Consider the following 18303-nt stretch of genomic DNA (forward strand, 5'->3'; position numbering starts at 1 on the left):
AGGCGGGCGCTCCCAGCACCTCCCGCACAGCGCAGGGGACGTGCGCGGCCCTGCTTACAGGGCGCTGCCCCCAGCGCTGGCACTAGCCCCGAGCCCCACGGGGCAGGAGGCTCTGGCCTAGGCCCGGCCTACGGGCTGGCCAGCCCGGCTGCAGCACAACAGCACGTCTGCAGGAGCCCAGGGGGCACCTCGAGCCCGGCTGCGGGCAGGCGGCCCCCAGAAGAAGCGGCCCGGAGGCCGCACAGCGCCCTGCGGCAGGGCACTTCCTCCGCCTGCCCCCTTAGCGGGCCGGGGAGGGGTCATTCCTGGTGGCTGGCTAAAGCAGCAGGCCGCGGGAGGGCAGGCCCCTCCGCCCTGCTTACAGGGAGGCCAAGCTGCTCCGGGCGCACAGGGCTCCACGGCTTGTGACGCACGCCCCGACTACAGGGCCGCCACGCTGGCCACGTGGCCAGCAGGACAGGCGGCCACGCGGGCACAGACCTGGGCCCCGACTACGGGCAGGTCCCCTCGCCCACACCATTACCAAGTGGCTCCGCTCTGCCCGGGGGAGGAAGGGGCAAGCCGGAACTCTCCCCCCTCCTCAAATCTGGGCCCGAGACGGGACCCCTCTGCTACTGCCCAGAGCCCTTCTTTCAGGCCTGGGAAGCCAAAGCTAATACGCTGCAGCGCTTTTTACAGAGGCCTAGAGGACAAGCTCACTCGCTAGCTCACTCACTCCCAACAGGACAGAGGACAAGAGGGAAGGGACAAGCACAGCAGACAGGAGACATGTAACACGGCTTTCCAGGAGAGAAAGGGAGCCCAGGGCAGCCAGCCAACGTCGGGGGCCCGGTCCGTACCCAGGAGCGGGAGGAGAGGCTCAGGCCTGCCCCCAGGCTGCATGGAGGCCGGAGCACTCAACATGCCAAGGGGCTTCACGGGGCGCCAAAGGGCCAATGCTGGCCCACACCCCGAGCGCGGGGGTGGCGCCGGCCAGGGGCCGGCAGGCGGAAAGCCGCGGGGGGCAAAGAGCCCGGCCCTGCTTACAGGGCGGGCCTGGGTTCCGGTGAGCTCCCTGTCCCCCCAGGGGCGGAGAAAGGGACTCGCAGCCTCCTTACAGGCTCGTCCCTCTCTCCAGGCAGCCAAGGAGCAACATGGCAAAAGGCCAACAAAAGCAAAGACCCGAGCCCTGCTTACAGGGAGGTCGCCCAGCGCAAAGGGAGCAAGGGCACCAAAGGTGCCAGCCATGCTCTTACGTGACCACAGCCCTGCTGCCAGGGCGGTCCCTTTGCCCAGAGTGCCTTTCTCCTCCCTCCTCTTCTCTCTTCCTCATCCTCTCTTCAGGCTCACTCTTGACCCGCCGCTCCTCACGACTCCTCTTCTTGCTTCTCCGTGAGCTGCGGGAAAGCAAAGCAGACGCGCTTAGCACTGGCCAGGGCCACCTCTGCCTGCCCGAAGGACAGAGGCGCAGGGGGAGCTCCCCACGGCTCGACCCAACAGGCCCCTCCCTTGCCCCGACACCCAACCCTCCCCCTACCCCCCTCACCCCCCCAGCTAAAACATCGCAGATGAGCTCCTCTCGCCAAAGTGACACTCACTCGGCCACTCGCCACACTGCCCTTGGGCGGCAGCTCCTCCCAAACGCCCACAAGGTCCCCCAGCGCAAAGGGAGCAAGGGCACCAAAGCTGACAGGCATGCTCCTGCGCGAGCACCACCCTGCTTCCACGACAGTCCTGGTGCCTAGAGTACCTTTCTCTTCCATCTTCCTCATCCTCTCTTCAGGCTCACTCTTGACTCGCCGCTCCTCACGACTCCTCTTCTTGCTTCTCCGTGAGCTGCGGGAAAGCAAAGCACACTTAGGACCAAGAGGGGTCAGCTCCAAACTCCTACACCCAGGGAAGGACTGACTCTTCAAGCACCACTCCCGCAGCTCACAACAGGGGCGAATGTGCTGCTGGCCACTGCCTCCTCTTGCTTCTTCTCTGGCCTCCCTCCCCTACCCCATCCCCTTCAGAGCAGGAAGGCCCCTTGCTCAACTCACCAGCAGAAACTGCTTCTCGTCTGCCTTCCTCCAGGAGAGAGGGTGTCCATGACCGCTTTTTTTTGGTTTTTTTGAAGCTTTGGCTGCAGAGCTCTAAATAAAGGAAAACACCATCACTCAGCTTTTAAAATTTATCCATCCCTGTGAGGATGCCTTTTCTTTTTGTGATCATTTGGAAATCCTGCTCCATGACCCTCCCTTCATCCCTATTGCCTCTTAGTACCAGGAACAAAAAAGCATCACAGAAACCAAGACCACTCATTCAGCCTGTCCTGATAAAAGCTGCATCCTTTCTGCTGCTTCCAGAATCTTGAAACATCATATTGTCCCTCACGGGATGCCATGTTTCTTCTCTTGTCTTTCCACCCCGATGACCCCAGCTTTTCTCTTCAGAGATACCACAGACTTTCCTGCTTAAACATTTGCGCTGTCCTCAAGCACCCTCAGCTTCACCACTACTCTGTCACACCTCCTGACAGACCTACATACTGCCAAGACCACTGATGCCTGCTCAGAGGTACCTCGGTCTTTTCCCTCTAAAATCACGTCACTGTCCCCTCAGATGTACCTCAGCGAGTCCCACCAGAATGCTGCCACTGTCTCCCCCAAAGTACCTCAGATTTTGCCCTCTAAAATGCTCGCCCTGTCCCCTCAGACATACCTCAGCTTCTCCCTCCAAAATGCCCTCCATCTCACCTCTAAGGTATCTCAACTTTTCCCTCAGAAACACCGGCTCTGTCCCTTCCTTCTCAGCTACCTCAGCCTTTCCCTGCAAAAGTCCTCACTCTGCCCCCTCTGAGGTACTACAGCTTTTACCACCAGAACGCCAGCCCCACTCCCTCTGATGCACCTCGACCTCTCTCTCCAAAAGGGCCACCTTGTCTCCTATAAGCTACCCAGGTTTCCCACCAAAATCATCACCTTATTTTCTCTGAGGTACTCCAACTTTTCCCTCCAAAATACCCTCCCTCTCCCCTCCAATTTGGCTCAGCTTTTCCCTTCAATATGCTTGCCCTGTCCCCTCCTCTCAGCTTCCTCAACCTTTCCTTCCAAAAAACGGGCTCTGCCCCTTCTCAGGTACCTCAGGCTTTTCCTCCCAAATACTCGCCTTCTCCCCTCAGAAGTTATCTCAATTTTCCCTACAAAATGGCCGTCCTGTCCCATCTGAGATACCTCAGCCTTGCCCTCCAAAATGCCCAACCATTCCCCTCTAAAGTTACCTCAGATTTTCCTGCCAAATTGCTCAACCTCTCTCCTCTGAGCTACCCCAGCTCTTCCCGACAAAACACTCAGCTCCCCATCTCAATCTTACCTCAGCTTTCCTGTCAAAAAGCTCATCCTCTTCCCTCTACCTTATTTCAGTGTCTCCCCCCAAAATGCTAGTCATCTTCCTTCGATTTTACCTCAGCCTTTCCCTCCAAAATCCTCGCCCTCTCCCCTCTAAGTTACCTCAGAATTCTCTCTCCAAACTGCTCCTCCTGTCCCCTCTCGGGTTCCTCAGCTTTTCCCGCCAAAACCCTCACCCTCTCTCCTCTAAGTTACCTCAGATTTCCCCTCCAAAACGCTCGACCTCTCCTCTGAGCTACCTCAGCTTTTCCCTACAAAACCCTCACTGCCCCAATCTCAATGTCACCTCAGCTTTGCTTCCAAAATGCTCATTGTGTCCTCTCTATGTTTTATCACTATCTCCCTACAAAATACTCGCCCTGTTCCCTCGATTTTACCTCAGCTTTTCGCTCAACAATACTGGCTCTGTTGCCTCTCAGGTTCCTCAGCTCTTCCCGCCAAAACCCTCACCCTCTCTCCTCTAAGTTACCTCAGATTTCCCCTCCAAAATGCTCGCCCTCTCCTCTCTGAGCTACCTCAGCTCTTCCCTACAAAATCCTCACCTCATCACCCCAATGTAACCTCATCTTCCTTCCACAATGCTCCCATCTCCCCAAGTTACCTATTCCCTTCCAAAACACTTGCCATGTTCCCTCTATTTTACCTCAGCTTTTCCTGCTGAAATCCTTACCCTCTGCTCTCTAAGTTACCTCAGATTTTCCCTCCAAAACGCTCCTCCATTCCCCTCTCAGGTTCCTCAGCTCTTCCCGCCAAAATCCCCGCCCTCTCCCCTCTAAGTTACCTCAGATTTTACCTCAGAAACGCTCACCTTCTCCCCTCTGAGCTACCCCAGCTCTTCCCAACAAAACACTCAGCTCCCCATCTCAATCTTACCTCAGCTTTCCTGTCAAAAAGCTCATCCTCTTCCCTCTACCTTATTTCAATGTCTCCCCCCAAAATGCTAGTCATCTTCCTTCGATTTTACCTCAGCCTTTCCCTCCAACATCCTCGCCCTCTCCCCTCTAAAGTTACCTCAGAATTCTCTCTCCAAACTGCTCCTCCTGTCCCCCCTCAGGATCCTCAGCTTTTCCCGCCAAAACCCTCACCCTCTCTCCTCTAAGTTACCTCAGATTTTACCTCAAAAACGCTCACCCTCTCTCCTCTGAGCTGCCTCAGCTTTTCCCTACAAAATCTTCACCTCCCCATCTCAATGTCAGCTCAACTTTGCTTCCAAAATGCTCATCATGTCCCCTCTACGTTCTATCACTATCTCCCTACAAAATATTTGCCCTGTTCCCTCGATTTTACCTCAGCTTTTCCCTCAACAATACTGGCTCTGTTGCCTCTCAGGTTCCTCAGCTTTTCCCGCCAAAACCCTCACCCTCTCTCCTCTAAGTTACCTCAGATTTTACCTCAAAAACGCTCACCCTCTCTCCTCTGAACTTTCCCCTACAAAATCCTCACTGCCCTGATCTCAATGTCAGCTCAACTTTGCTTCCAAAATGCTCATCGTGTCCCCTCTACGTTCTATCACTATCTCCCTACAAAATACTCGCCCTGTTCCCTCGATTTTACCTCAGCTTTTCCCTCAAAAATACTGGCTCTGTTGCCTCTCAGGTTCCTCAGCTTTTCCCGCCAAAACCCTCACCCTCTCTCCTCTAAGTTACCTCAGATTTTACCTCAAAAACGCTCACCCTCTCTCCTCTGAACTTTTCCCTACAAAATCCTCACTGCCCTGATCTCAATGTCACCTCAACTTTGCTTCCAAAATGCTCATCGTGTCCCCTCTACGTTCTATCACTATCTCCCTACAAAATACTCGCCCTGTTCCCTCGATTTTACCTCAGCTTTTCCCTCAAAAGTACTGGCTCTGTTGCCTCTCAGGTTCCTCAGCTCTTCCCGCCAAAATCCTCACCCTCTCTCCTCTAAGTTACCTCAGATTTCCCCTCCAAAATGCTCTCTCTCCCCTCTGAGCTACCCCCGCTCTTCCCGCCAAAACACTCAGCTCCCCATCTCAATCTTACCTCAGCTTTCCTGTCAAAAAGCTCATCCTCTTCCCTCTACCTTATTTCAATGTCTCCCCCCAAAATGCTAGTCATCTTCCTTCGATTTTACCTCAGCCTTTCCCTCCAACATCCTCGCCCTCTCCCCTCTAAAGTTACCTCAGAATTCTCTCTCCAAACTGCTCCTCCTGTCCCCTCTCGGGTTCCTCAGCTTTTCCCGCCAAAACCCTCACCCTCTCTCCTCTAAGTTACCTCAGATTTTACCTCAAAAACGCTCACCTCTCTCCTCTGAACTTTTCCCTACAAAATCCTCACTGCCCCGATCTCAATGTCACCTCAACTTTGCTTCCAAAATGCTCATCGTGTCCCCTCTACGTTCTATCACTATCTCCCTACAAAATACTCGCCCTGTTCCCTCGATTTTACCTCAGCTTTTCCCTCAAAAGTACTGGCTCTGTTGCCTCTCAGGTTCCTCAGCTTTTCCCGCCAAAATCCTCGCCCTCTCTCCTCTAAGTTACCTCAGATTTTACCTCCAAAATGCTCACTCTCTCCCCTCTGAGCTACCCCCGCTCTTCCCGACAAAACACTCAGCTCGCCATCTCAATCTTACCTCAGCTTTCCTGTCAAAAAGCTCATCCTCTTCCCTCTACCTTATTTCAATGTCTCCCCCCAAAATGCTAGTCATCTTCCTTAGATTTTACCTCAGCCTTTCCCTCCAACATTGTCACCCTCTCCCCTCTAAAGTTACCTCAGAATTCTCTCTCCAAACTGCTCCTCCTGTCCCCTCTCGGGTTCCTCAGCTTTTCCCGCCAAAACCCTCACCCTCTCTCCTCCAAGTTACCTCAGATTTTACCTCCAAAACGTTCATCCTTTCCCCTCTAAAGTTACCTCGGATTTTCCCTACGAAATCCTCACCCTCTCCCCTCTGAGCTACCCCGATTTTCCCTACAAAACCCTCGCCTCGCCATCTCAGTGGTACCTCAGCTTTCCTACCAAAAAACTCATCGTGTCCCCTCTCCTTCATTTCTGTGTCTCCCCCTAAAATACTTGTCATGTTCCCTCAATATTACCTCAGCTTTTCCCTCAAAAATACTGGCTCTCTCCCTTCTCAGCTACTTCTGCCTTTCCCTCCAGAATGCTCCTCCTGTCCCTTGGGTGGCACCTCGGCTTTTCCCCACAAAATCCTTGCGTCGCCGTCTCAGTGCAACCTCAGCTTTCCTTCCAAAAAGCTCATCGTGTCTCCTCTACGTTATACCACTATCTCTCTCCAAAATCCTCGTCGTCTTCCTTTGATGTTACCTCAGCTTTTCCCTCAAAAATTCTGGCTCTGTCCCCCTACAGGTACCTCAGCCTTTCCCTCCATAATGCTCCTCCTGTCCACCCCGAGGGGCTTTTGCTTTACCCTTGACGACGCCTGCCCTTTCCCATCTCATTTGTCCCTTGTGTTTCCTCCCAAAATGTTCACACTGTCCCCGCCAAGATGTGTCAGGTTTCCTGGTTGCCCACCCCTAGGAGTCTCCTCAGTGTCCCCCTGCCATGCCCCGCAATGCCCGCGCAAGCCCCCGACCCTCACTTCAGCCCGTGTCACTGTGCGCTGGCCAGCGCAGCGCAGCGCGCCTCCCGCCGCCGCCCCTCCCTGACTGGAACTGCGCCACAGCCGGCGCGAGCCCGCCTTAAATAGGGGCCAGTCGCGCGCCGGCCGCGGCGGGAAAAGCCGCGCGCCCGCACCGCGAAGCAGCTGCGCGGCGCGCGACGACCGTTGGCGATGGCCACGCGCCGACCGCTGGCTGCGCCCAGAGCCCCGCGGCACGCGCCCCCTCCCCCCTCAGAGAGCCCCGCGGCACGCGCACCCTCCCCCCTCAGAGAGCCCCGCGGCACGCGCACCCCCCCCCCCCCCCCAGAGATGCCCAGGGATTCCCTCCATGACCCCCGAAGACACCCCTGCTGCCTTGCACTCCCAGTACTTCTGTGTCAACCGCACGGGCATCCCCTGCCCTTTTTCCTCCGTGCCTAGGGCACTTACCCCCTAGTTACCTCTCCCTCCATATCCCGGAGTGCTTCCCAGCACCCAGGCTCCTCTCTCTGTTACACCGCATCCATATCCCAGTGCCCGCAGCAATCCCTTTGACCCCTGCTGCATGCAGACCCCTGACTCCAGCACAGCCCAAATTCCTAAAGCTTCCCCTCCAGGCACTGTAGCTTCCTCTGACCACAGCAGCCAGGCCATCATGGTGTCTCCCATTTCTCTTGGCACCCCAGTCTCCCTACCCAAATCTAACCTTACACTCCTCAGCTCCCCTCTACACATGTACTACAGCTTCACACCTGAGCCTCCACTCTATCTTTCTCCTTCATGTCACTTGAGCCCAGCCCTCCTTCCTGGCACATCCTAAATCCCTGTTATGTCCTACCAACTGCCATGACTTCAGCATGATCTCTTCCCCCACCAGGGTCCCAGATTCAGGGCCTACCTAGGCCAACCTTCTCATCTCCATTTTACCTGCAAATCCTACCAAGACCTAGATCAAGTCCAGTTGCTTCACACCAGCAACTGACAGCAGAGTCCATATGCTAATCCAGAGCCATTTAAGACAAGAAGCCCTTTCATTTCATACATTTTTGCATTTTTTTAATCAGAATAAGCATTGTGTGCTCTGATATAATTTCCCCAACTTTTCAACCATATGCACCCACTTAAGATGATTTTTACATAAAAACATCCATTTTAATCTTTCCCACATTTGTACTGCTGGTTTCCCAGAATGAATGTTCTGGCAATGTCATTCCTCTGCCAGTAATGATTCCAAAGGGAGTATGCTATTTTGCAGTGGAACAAGTGGTTGGAAGGAGCTATAAAAGTTGAGGAAATATGGCTGTTCCTTATGCATTTTTAAAGCATGTATTTTATAGATCTCTCTGGTCTTTCCACCTTTACAGAAGTCCTCATTGTGAGCAGACAATTTTAGGTACATTTTCCTTCAGACAAAATCCTGGGTCAGATTACAACCCTGTTAGTAATCCCCTCCCCCTGCACCCCCCAATCCTACCTGCAAATGAGCTGCTACTGCAATAGTTTTAAGAGGTGAGGGAAACTGCCAGAGACAAACCCCAGCAACCTTGAGTCAGCACAGCTGAAGTACTAGGGCAGTAACAAAAGGCTAAGTGATTTCTGCCTCTGAGACATGCTCAGGACTCTAACTCCAGTGGGCTAGCTGGTTGGCCATACCATCCAGCTTGCTCAGGTAGCTATGGAAAGAGCTGCTGCTTCGTGGAACTAAAAGCTGACATCCAGGTCTTGGTTGTCTGCTCTCAGATTGGAGCTACGGTAGCAACATGATGAAATGCTGAACCAGTATAAATTCAGTCTGCTGATTCAGATGTGTTCCAAAACTTTTCCGAAGGAGAAAGTTTGTGTCACCAAGTTTATGCCAGATTAGCTATCATCTGTGTTCCTTCAGCTGACAGAGTGCCAGGGTGAAGAGCTTTTCATGTGCCAGCAAATTGGAAAAAAAGCTGTTTGTTCCTCTGTCTGGATAACATCTCCATTACCAGGCGATTCACTAACATACAGTACTAATCAATCTGAAACAGTAGTCTACTACAGCTATACTCTAACAAAACACCAGCAATTTTGCTGGAAGGGAACAATCCATGGCAGGGCAACAGCTTTGTAGCATTTTACATGCAGATGCCAACAGTCATGTGTGATGCCAGGTCTGCAGTGCAGAGAATTACCTCACTTAACAGTTATTTTTCTAGGTTTTCATTCCTATTACTTGGTGAACCCTTGGAAGACACACCCATGTCTGCAGCAGTTATAACGGACTTCTTCGCTTGCCAGCCATATGACCCAGAAAGCTACCAGCACGCACTTTGGAGGAAGCGGATCCAGAGACCACGAGTCATACTGGAAGCTTGAGACATAGCTTCTGAATTCGACTCCCATGCACCTTTCAGATGCTGGGGAGCAAATTACAGTTCCTGCTCTGCTCACACAGTTGGAAGGGACCACAAAATGAGAAGCGAGCCTGACACCCAGTGGCTAGTCCCTGGAAAAACAAGGCAGTTCGGCCCCAGCACCTATATTAGGACACTGCTCCGGTTTGTTCACATCCCCACATAAGCCATCAGGGTTAAACCACTGAAGAAAATTATGTGAAATTTATCCCAGAGTAAATACATTATCAATTAGCCTAAATTAAAAAAAAAATTAAAAAGAACACAACAAAGCAAGCTACTAACACAGGTTTAACCACTCAACTGGTATGCCACTGCTCTAAAATACTCTTCCAGGCTGGACTCCAGGTCTTCTAGGATCATTTATATTTGCATAATAAATACGTTCACAGAGCAGGCCACTAGCATGCAACCCCACCCCAGAACAGCCCCCTCTCTCCCCAGGGCCTACAAACTAAGTAGACTTGTCACTACAGTCTGTTGGTATCAGGAGTATGAGGCAGCCTTCCTCACCAAGGACCTAGCCTTCAGCAAAGCCCCTGAACGTTTCCCAAACTAGAAAATGGAGAGGGGACTCTGCAAAGAGGTTCCCAAGGCCATTCTTCAATGTTTTTATTCTACTGCTATTTTAAGGCACCCATCCTTCTTTTTCAATAGCAAGTATCACAGTACTGGCATTAAACCAAATACCAACCACCATTTAGTCTTGTCCCCTTTTGTCACCTAGCTTTTTGCATTTTGCATTGAGGCACAGCTCCAGCTAGGGGTTCAACACTCCCAGGACCACCCTGCCTCATTGTTCCTCTTTCAGCATTGTATTTACTGATGCATAGATAGAGAAAGCCCAGTAAACATCCTATCCACTCCACCTTAATTAGAAAAATCTCTGTAAACATCCTACCCACCCTAAGAGACTATTCAAATTGAATAGGAGTTGATCTGTGAACTCCCCAACCCCCAAAGACATTTAATATCTTTATTATCTCTGAAAATGTTCGCACTTAATATTCACCCAACTACCTGTATCTGCTGTCTCTCTGCGAAGCTCTAATCCGGCACACATTGAGAACCCTTCCAGCACATCTCAGCTTCTCCCCCCCAGACTTCAGGACAAGCAGAAAAGCTTCAGGATGCCTGGGAAACTACTTATATAGGGTTCCCAGCTGCATTCCCAAGCTACTGGGCAGATGCCCTCACTGGCAGCACCTGTGGGGCAGTTAACAGGGCACAGCCTGATTTCTAGGACAAATCCTTCAATCCTTGATTTACATCATCTGGAGCTGAATTCTGAACAAAATATTCTAGGCTTTTCATATGTAAAATTTATTATCACTATGTAGTATATGACCAGGAAGTTATCAGTGTTTTGCACTGGTTTCCTTAGTATTTCTTAAAAAACAACTTATTAAGACACCCCTCTTCCCTACCCTTCCTGTACAACAGTAGGAAAAAATGTGGGAAAAAAGATTTGTGCTCTGCGTCTCCAGCTCTGCTCCTCATGCCTGCACCCTTCCTCTCTCTGCAACTGGGTTTGGAGCTTTCAAAGGGCTTTGAAATTTCTGGATGCAGTGCACTGGCCAGCCTGATTATCACAATCTTCTGCTAGATTGCTAAAACTGGACCCTCTGAGATATCCAAAGTCCTGAAATAAGCTTAGAAGTCACAAGGTTATAAAAGAAGTATAAGAAATGGCTATTTAAATGCACATGCTGGCTTAGGAACCTTTTTAATGGGTGATGTTTTTCAGCTTTTTGTTGCAAGGGTCAAGTGAATCAAGACTTCTTTGCTATACGAGCAGGTGAGGGTGTTTGTGAGGAGCCAGCCATAGCATGTGACATGCTGTTTTACTCTTTCCACATATAGTTTTTTTTGTGCTGTGAATTTCTGTTTTAAAGAGACTCAGATTTCAGTCAAAATTAATGCTGGACAAAGATACCCAGCAATGTTTAGGAAACCACAGCCTGACTGCCATCTACACTAAGGGAGATAGAGAAAATGTACTTCTCAAAATACATATCATTAGAATCTATGCAGCTGTTACCAAAGGAAAATATATTTGATACATTTCTTTTTGTGCTTTTTATTTAATAAGGTTTCTTTTCTCTCTTGATATTTCTAAACTTGAAGGAATATTTCTAGGTATTCATCAGGCCACACATTAGTAAATTCAGAAAACCCAGAGAACAAGTTAGATGGATTCAAAGGAAACAAGGAAAGTTCTGCTAAGGAAAAACAGAGTGAGGAAAAGAGAGACAGGCAAAATAGGAAAGGTAGAAAAAAAATTAGATGAAAAACACATTGTCAGAGGAAACTGTTGCTACTGTAATCACACCTGCACACAGACACAGGGGAAGGCTCTACTTACATGCAAACACACACTTAACAAAAAAGGCATTTATTAAGCATCACAAACAAGGCCATCTGCTACTTGTTACAATAACAGGAAATAAATGCTAGGCACCAACCTACAGTCCCTTTTAACACAGCAATTCTTATCTGTGCTGGGGGACTGGGGCTATATTTCCAGACATATATTATAAAGAAATTTCAAAAAGGTTCATTCAAGTGAAGCAAAATTTGGTATATACAAATTAATTGAGTAAAAAGGGCCAATAAAGAATACAGGAAAGTCACCAAATATTTTACTCATGCAAAGTAAAAGCTTAATCATCGCTAACTTTTTTGATCATTCCCTCTTTAACACTACACTAATCACTTCCCCTGCAGAAATGCACTACAAAACTTACATTGTAACCAGCTGAGAAGTGTTAGAAACAGTTTTTATAGTGGGAGAGGAAGACAACCCCTCCCTCCCCTGCACAGGTGTGTGTGGGCACAGCCCCTCTCTGTAGGTATTTAATCACTTCCTCCCAGGGAAGGTGTTTTATGATAGTGTGGGAGAGTTAGAGGTATAGTTTTTTTCAGTTTTTTTTTTTTTTTTTAAGAAAGCTTATATTTTTGTGGTTTTAGTGAGGGTGTACGTATGAGTGTTTTTAGAGTTGAGCTAGTTTGTACAGTGGGTTGTGTGGAATGAAGTGTACTTTCTGTAAATGTAGTGCTAGTTTTGTGAACCAGGGGGTACCTCAGTTATTTTGTTAAGCAGCAGCAGATGGTAGTGTTGTCTCTTGTTAGAGTGCACTTAGGAAAATGGAATCTAGTATTATCATTTTTCCTGGGTATAGTGATGCTTATTGGGGCTGGTTTATTAGCAGAGCAGGCTGCACCTCAAGGTTTTGTAGTGGTCTGTGTTATCATATGCAAAGAAAACTCTTTTATAGAAGACAAAGGTTCTATGTTTCATGTTTGAGATACTGTTTGTAGATAGTGTGTTTTTATGTTTTTTGTGTTTCTAGCACTTAATGTGGTACCCTGGTGTGGTAGGTGAGAGGAAATAAGGTATTCTTTACCAACTTCTTTTAAGTTTACATATGTGTATAAGGCATAGGAGTGTTAGTCTTAGTTTTTAAGGTAGGGAGTAGGTGGAAAAGCAGAAATTCCAGGGAAGAGGAGTGTTCCTGGTTGTAGGAGAAAGGGGAATGGGAAGAGGCTAGGAAATACTGACCTCTTAAAAACTTACTAGAGCACAATGAAAAGTAAGTAGTTAAAAACTATCTAAATGCTGGTAATGAGATGCAGGGTGTGTGACTGGCTTTAGAGGGAGCAACTTGTCTATTGGCATTAAGCCACTGCACTAAGCAGAACTGTTGTTAAGACAGCTTACTAGGACAACAGAGCTGATGAGGTTTTCTGTCAAGGATGGCTTTGGCCTTACTTTCAGTCTGTTTTGCATTGGGTTGGGGTGCTTGATCCTGCAAGTGGTTGTTGCTTATAGAACTGCTTCAGGTCTCCTACTAAACAGTTTGCTAGTATTCTGTGACTGTTTAGAGATGCTTCTTCCTGTCCCCTTTCTAGTTGCACTCTGTTTGGCACTGTTTATAACTCTGCAGCAGAAAAGGAATCATTCTACTGTTTGCAGAATTGAAGAAAAATAAACAATGTCTGCCTGCTGTAGATGCAAGGAGACGTGGTTTGCCCTGCGTCAGCCTTGAGTAAGTGTTTATGGCCAGGTTATCAACCCCTACACAGTGAGCTTTGTAATGTTGACAGACCTTTCAGTATAGCTGCTTTAATACTTCTGCTTTTAGAGCTCAAACTCCATGCATCTCCAGGGATGGGATCAGAGGCAACAGATATTTTGGTTATTGGCAGGCTTGCATGTACTTCATAGATGCCTCTGTCCTGGGATGAAGAAAACAGACTGCTCTGTGCCTCTTGTTGATAGGAATGGGGGAAGAATTCAACATAAGCAAAGCCATCCTACTCTAGCCAAAGCTGCTGCTTTGCTCTGAGTCCCTGACCATCCTCAACAAGGAGTGCTGCTCTGTGCTGTTACATAGTGAAGTGTGCTGTTACATAGTGAAGTGTCTTGTCTCAGAGGTAGTTGCATAACTTCCTTCCCACAGCAGAGATTGGGATCCTGCTGGGAGCAGGATTAATGCAGGTTAGGCTAGTGCTCAATGGGTGTTGGGCACCTACTTTCCTATGCAGCTTAATGGATGCAAGGGCCTACATCCCAAATGTGTCTTAGAAAAAGGTAGGCAGAAAAACCTTTTATCTTATTTCTAGCTGAAATAGATGCACTAAACTTACTGTGCAGTGGATTCTGTTCAGTGATTCTATATTGTTATCTGTACTGTATTCTTTAGCCTCCTACTTCAGGCATTGTGGAAATACAGTAGTTTTCTGTGGTGGTCCGTGGCTCAGGGGCCACATCCTACAGAGTCTGCAGTGTTAGCTGAGCTTTAGGTAGGGGGCAGAACCTTAAAAGTGAATCCTCTTGTGGGATTGGGAGGAAGAAGGACCTGACTTTTCCCCAAGATTATTTGGGAAGGGGAGGGTTTCAGTAAGCCAAGTTTAAGTTGTGTGTTTTTCTGCAAGGAAGACTAAGGAGGAAATGCCTTTGGAAAAGGGAGGCTCTTGGCTGAGAAGTAGCTGGGACTCCAGAGCTCCAACAGCAGTGTTTTGCATCCTGTCTTTCTCTGAGTCCTTCCAGTCTCAAGCACTAATGCCTCTGAACTCTCACAACTTCCCTGAATACTAATACTCCAGTTTTAATGTTGGGTAGACAGTCCCTAAGAGGCTGTGCTTGAGTAAGGTCACACTTTGTGTTTTGCAGACCTGTGGCTGTCCCCCATTTACAAGATGTGGGCAATCAGGAGCTATACAAAGCCAGCATGGTGCCAGTTGGCTCTAGCTGAACTTGATCCCAGTGGTGAAATCTTAGTGGGAGGGCTAGTACCTGGCTCAACACAGGGAGCGTGACCTTTCTCTGTGGCTGGTAGTTCAGATCTCTGCCTTCTGGAAGCTGGGGAAAAAACAGTGCTGCTGGAATTTACTCTAGGTCAATGCCCTTGCTCCTGAGAACCTGCTGTTAAACTTGCTCCAAGGAGATACATGCTGTGCCAAGTCTGACTCAGGTATGGGAGAAGTGGCCAATGGGGAGTGACAGTGAGCCTTGTTCTACAGCTGTTACTGGTCTGTGTCCTCTAGGGTCAGCCAGCAGTGTCACAGGGCTAAGGACTTGCAAAAATCCCTTTCCTCTGTGCCCTGTCTGGCTTGTTTTCTTCTGAAGCCTTTGGTTCCTCCTTATCGTAAATCCTGTAGGATTTAACTTCTAGCTACTGATCCTTTTGACAGTAATGGACCATTAACTAACTAGACATAAAATTGAAAGTGTAAATCCCTCTCCCTTGGGGAATTAGAAAGCAGGTTTAGGATGCAGGCCATGAAATGCAAGAGTTCATTGTAATCACAAACGAGGCCTGATTAACTCTGCCTGCCTGGCATCCCCAGATCTGTGGCAGCTGATGAACAAAGGAATAGGGAGAAGCTGAGGCTAGTGCTACTGAACCATTTGCATCTGCCAGGGGAAAGTCTTCAGTCTCAATGTTCAAGCTTGTTTATCCCATTGTCAGGGTCTTCTCCGCAAGACACTGAGGGAAGTCTGGGCTGGTAAGGAATCATCTCCAGGGAGAAATGATGTCTGCAAAGACTAGCTCAGTAGACTGGGGGCGGGGGGGGGGGACGACAGGGTTAGAAGGCAAGAACCAGGAGTGTGCATTATGTCAAGGTGAGGGTGAAATGCATAAAGCACCTCTACCTCAGGGAGGCAGCCCTGCATGCTCCCACCTGGGAGAAGGAGGAGGTGATGCGGATGCAGCAGCTCTGTGGGCTACTGTGTACTGAGTACAGTTTCCAGCACTGGCTGGAGTCCCCAACAATGTGGCAGGGCTCCATGTGTATGTGTGGGAGTGAGTTTGCTGCTGATTGTGTCCTCCAGACCTTGAGATCAGTGCCTGCTGATTAAAAAAATTAATTACCTTCTTCTTTCAGGAATGACTTTACCTTCAAGGTCTCCCAGGCCCTTAATCAAGACTCTTCATTTGAAAGAGGTTTTGATTGAATTGCACTAAACCCTCATTAGAGTCAGGCCAGGTGGGGCAGAAGGATGATGAGTCTGGAGACCTAACTGGGTTCTGCCTGCCTTGGATGGGGTGGTCCCAACCTCATCTCAGGAGTAAGTGACTACAGAAGAGGGAAAAACAGGTTCTAAAAGGGGTTTAACTACCCAGCAGTTTAAGTGTCTTAAGTAGTTTGAGTACAACCTGGAAATTGTACACTTTGCAGTGTAAAAACTAGCTGGGTTTTTGGAGACTCTTCAGCATGGGAGCAATGCAGGAGAAGGAGACGTGGCCTAGATTTTTGCAGGGCTGTGGATGTAATTATTAGAAGAACTGAGTGCTCAGTGTAAGTAGTCAGTTTGGAGCCTTTTCCTTTTCCTCTGAGTCTGTGCTGTGTTCTGTATTCTTCAGGCTTTGCAGCCACTGTGTTGGAGGCTAATTTGCTCCCCAAACACCAGTTTCTGCTGTAATTGCTTGATTCTAGCAGCTGGGCTTTGGGAGTGTGGTAATGGTAGGGGAAGTGAAGGGAGGCTAGCAAGGTGCTGCTGGATGTCTGCATCACCTCCCCTAGCGCTGCCTCTGAGGTTCCTCTGTGGCCTGTAGTGTCAGGGACTGCAGGTGTTATCCTTCTGGCAGTCTCCCTGATGCCAGATAGGATTGTGTGCAGCATGTTTTTTGAGCAGGGTGCTTAGGGCCAGTGGACTAAAACTCATCAGTGTTGCTATACCACAGAGACTTAGCTGACCTGTCCTTGTGAAAAAGCAGAATTTATCTCCATGTGCTCAAGTGTGAATGGTGCTTTCAGATCACAGACATGAGAGTGCCCAGCTGCTTTGGAAAGTATGAGAGAAACTTCACTTCTGCCATGTGTTTAAGTTTAGAGAGTTGCATGAGGACAAGAAGTCTGCTGCTTGGAGGCTCACATGCTGCTTGTCATGAGTGCAGGATGGTCTGGAAAGGATGTAAACAAACTCCTGTTAGAGTAAAAATCACTGAATATGAGACAGGTCCTTATCTTGCCCTTAGCTGCAGCAGGTCTGGTTTGGCTCCAGCCATGTCTATGTGAGTTTTTAGAGAGTAAATATCAGCTTAAGTCTGGTGGCTGCAGTTCATTCCAACCTGTTATCAAGCCTGTTGGAGTGTAGCTTGCAAGGCTGTACAAGACAGTTTGGAATGAGTCTTCTGGATTTGGTGAAATCACTCTGGACTTGCACTGACTTTGCCAGACAAAATCGAGTCAAAGTGGAGGGGAGCCTGAGAAGCAGTAAAGAAGAGTGCTTGGCCCCCATCCTCTCACCCTCCTGCCTTAGGGCACCCTGCATGTCGTTCTCAGACACCTCAGGACTGGTGGCTGCTGCTCTGTGCCCCCCCCTATGCCTGTGACAGCACTAGGGGTTGTTGCGGAGATGAATGCTTGCCCCAGGGAGAAAATTGTGGCCACTAACAGGCTTTTGAACCCAGTGAGAAAGGCAGAATGAGCCAGTGGCTGGGTGCTGCAGCCAGGCACAGTCAGACTAGAACAATGTGTGGCTGTTCCTCTGCCAAGGTCGTTGACTACAGAAGCAGACCTGGGGCTTCCTCTCTGTGTGTCTGGGCTGGCCCCCTTTTCTGGAAACACTAGCAAAGCCCCAAGTGTTGGGCCTTCTCCTGAAGGAGTGTGGTAGAGGTATAAAAGTATGGGGTAGGGGAAAAGGGTAGGAGCAAACACCTATCTCTTCTGGCCTTAAGCTCTCTGACATGTTACTGGTGTTCTTGTCAGTGTGGATCATGTGAACTTGGGTACAGTGATACAGTAGGCTTGGGGTGGCACAGTTCAGTTTGTGCTGGGGCCCACACCTGCAAGCTGACTGGCTGTGTGGGCTGAGAGCTGGCACTTGCCAGTAGGAACCCAAAGAGGTAGTTTTTGAGGAATCAGTCTTGTATCTTGCTGCCACTACAAACTCTCTGCAGAGCAGAAGTCAGGAACTGCAGAGGGCTGAGGGACCCAGAGATCCCTGCAAACAATGTGAGCCCTCCTGCAAAGCCAACTGACAGGTGGCTGCTGGCTGGTTCCCCCCACAGCCTCAGCCAGTCTGGCTGCATGTGTGCATGCCTGCATTTCCCTCCTTTCCTCTGTCCTGGCAGCCTGTGGCCACACTCCTGCAGCAGGGCTGCGTGCTGGTGCCTGTGTCATTCATCACGCCAGCAGCATGAGAGCAACTTGAAAAAGTGTCTGGAATTCATCACCCATGGCAGGAGCTTTTGTCTGTAATAACAATGTTTTTCCCCCCCTCTTTTCTACTGCTCTTTCCTCTTCCCTTCTCTCATTGCTGTTGTTATTATTAAGAAGCTTAATGCTATATGTCTTGCTGTTTCATAAATAACCCCTGTAATTGAACAGCACTGGGTAAATGGGCAGTCCAGCTTGTGCAATTTGTTTGACAAAATGAATCCAGAAGAATGAGTCTGGAGGAAAGACAAACAGAGCAGCTTGGATAAATGTGTTAACCAAGAGACAAACAGCTTGGTAGGGTGGCTGATGCTATATTTATCCAT

The 18303-nt window shown here is 49.2% G+C and overlaps 1 long non-coding RNA gene across 1 annotated transcript in view; it reads right to left on the reverse strand.

The window, feature by feature from the left end:
- Positions 1–9: 9 nt before the first annotated feature.
- The window catches only part of LOC135330496 (uncharacterized), a 94668-nt gene continuing 76374 nt past the window's right edge, over positions 10–18303 (reverse strand). The window contains exons 2-4 of the long non-coding RNA XR_010392504.1: positions 2022–2114; positions 1730–1815; positions 10–1376 (exon numbers count right to left, since the gene is read on the reverse strand). This is a non-coding gene — a long non-coding RNA (uncharacterized LOC135330496). The remainder of the gene's footprint in view (positions 1377–1729; positions 1816–2021; positions 2115–18303) is intronic.

The sequence above is a fragment of the Dromaius novaehollandiae genome, chromosome 21, assembly GCF_036370855.1.
Source record: "Dromaius novaehollandiae isolate bDroNov1 chromosome 21, bDroNov1.hap1, whole genome shotgun sequence".
Classification (NCBI taxonomy): domain Eukaryota; kingdom Metazoa; phylum Chordata; class Aves; order Casuariiformes; family Dromaiidae; genus Dromaius; species Dromaius novaehollandiae.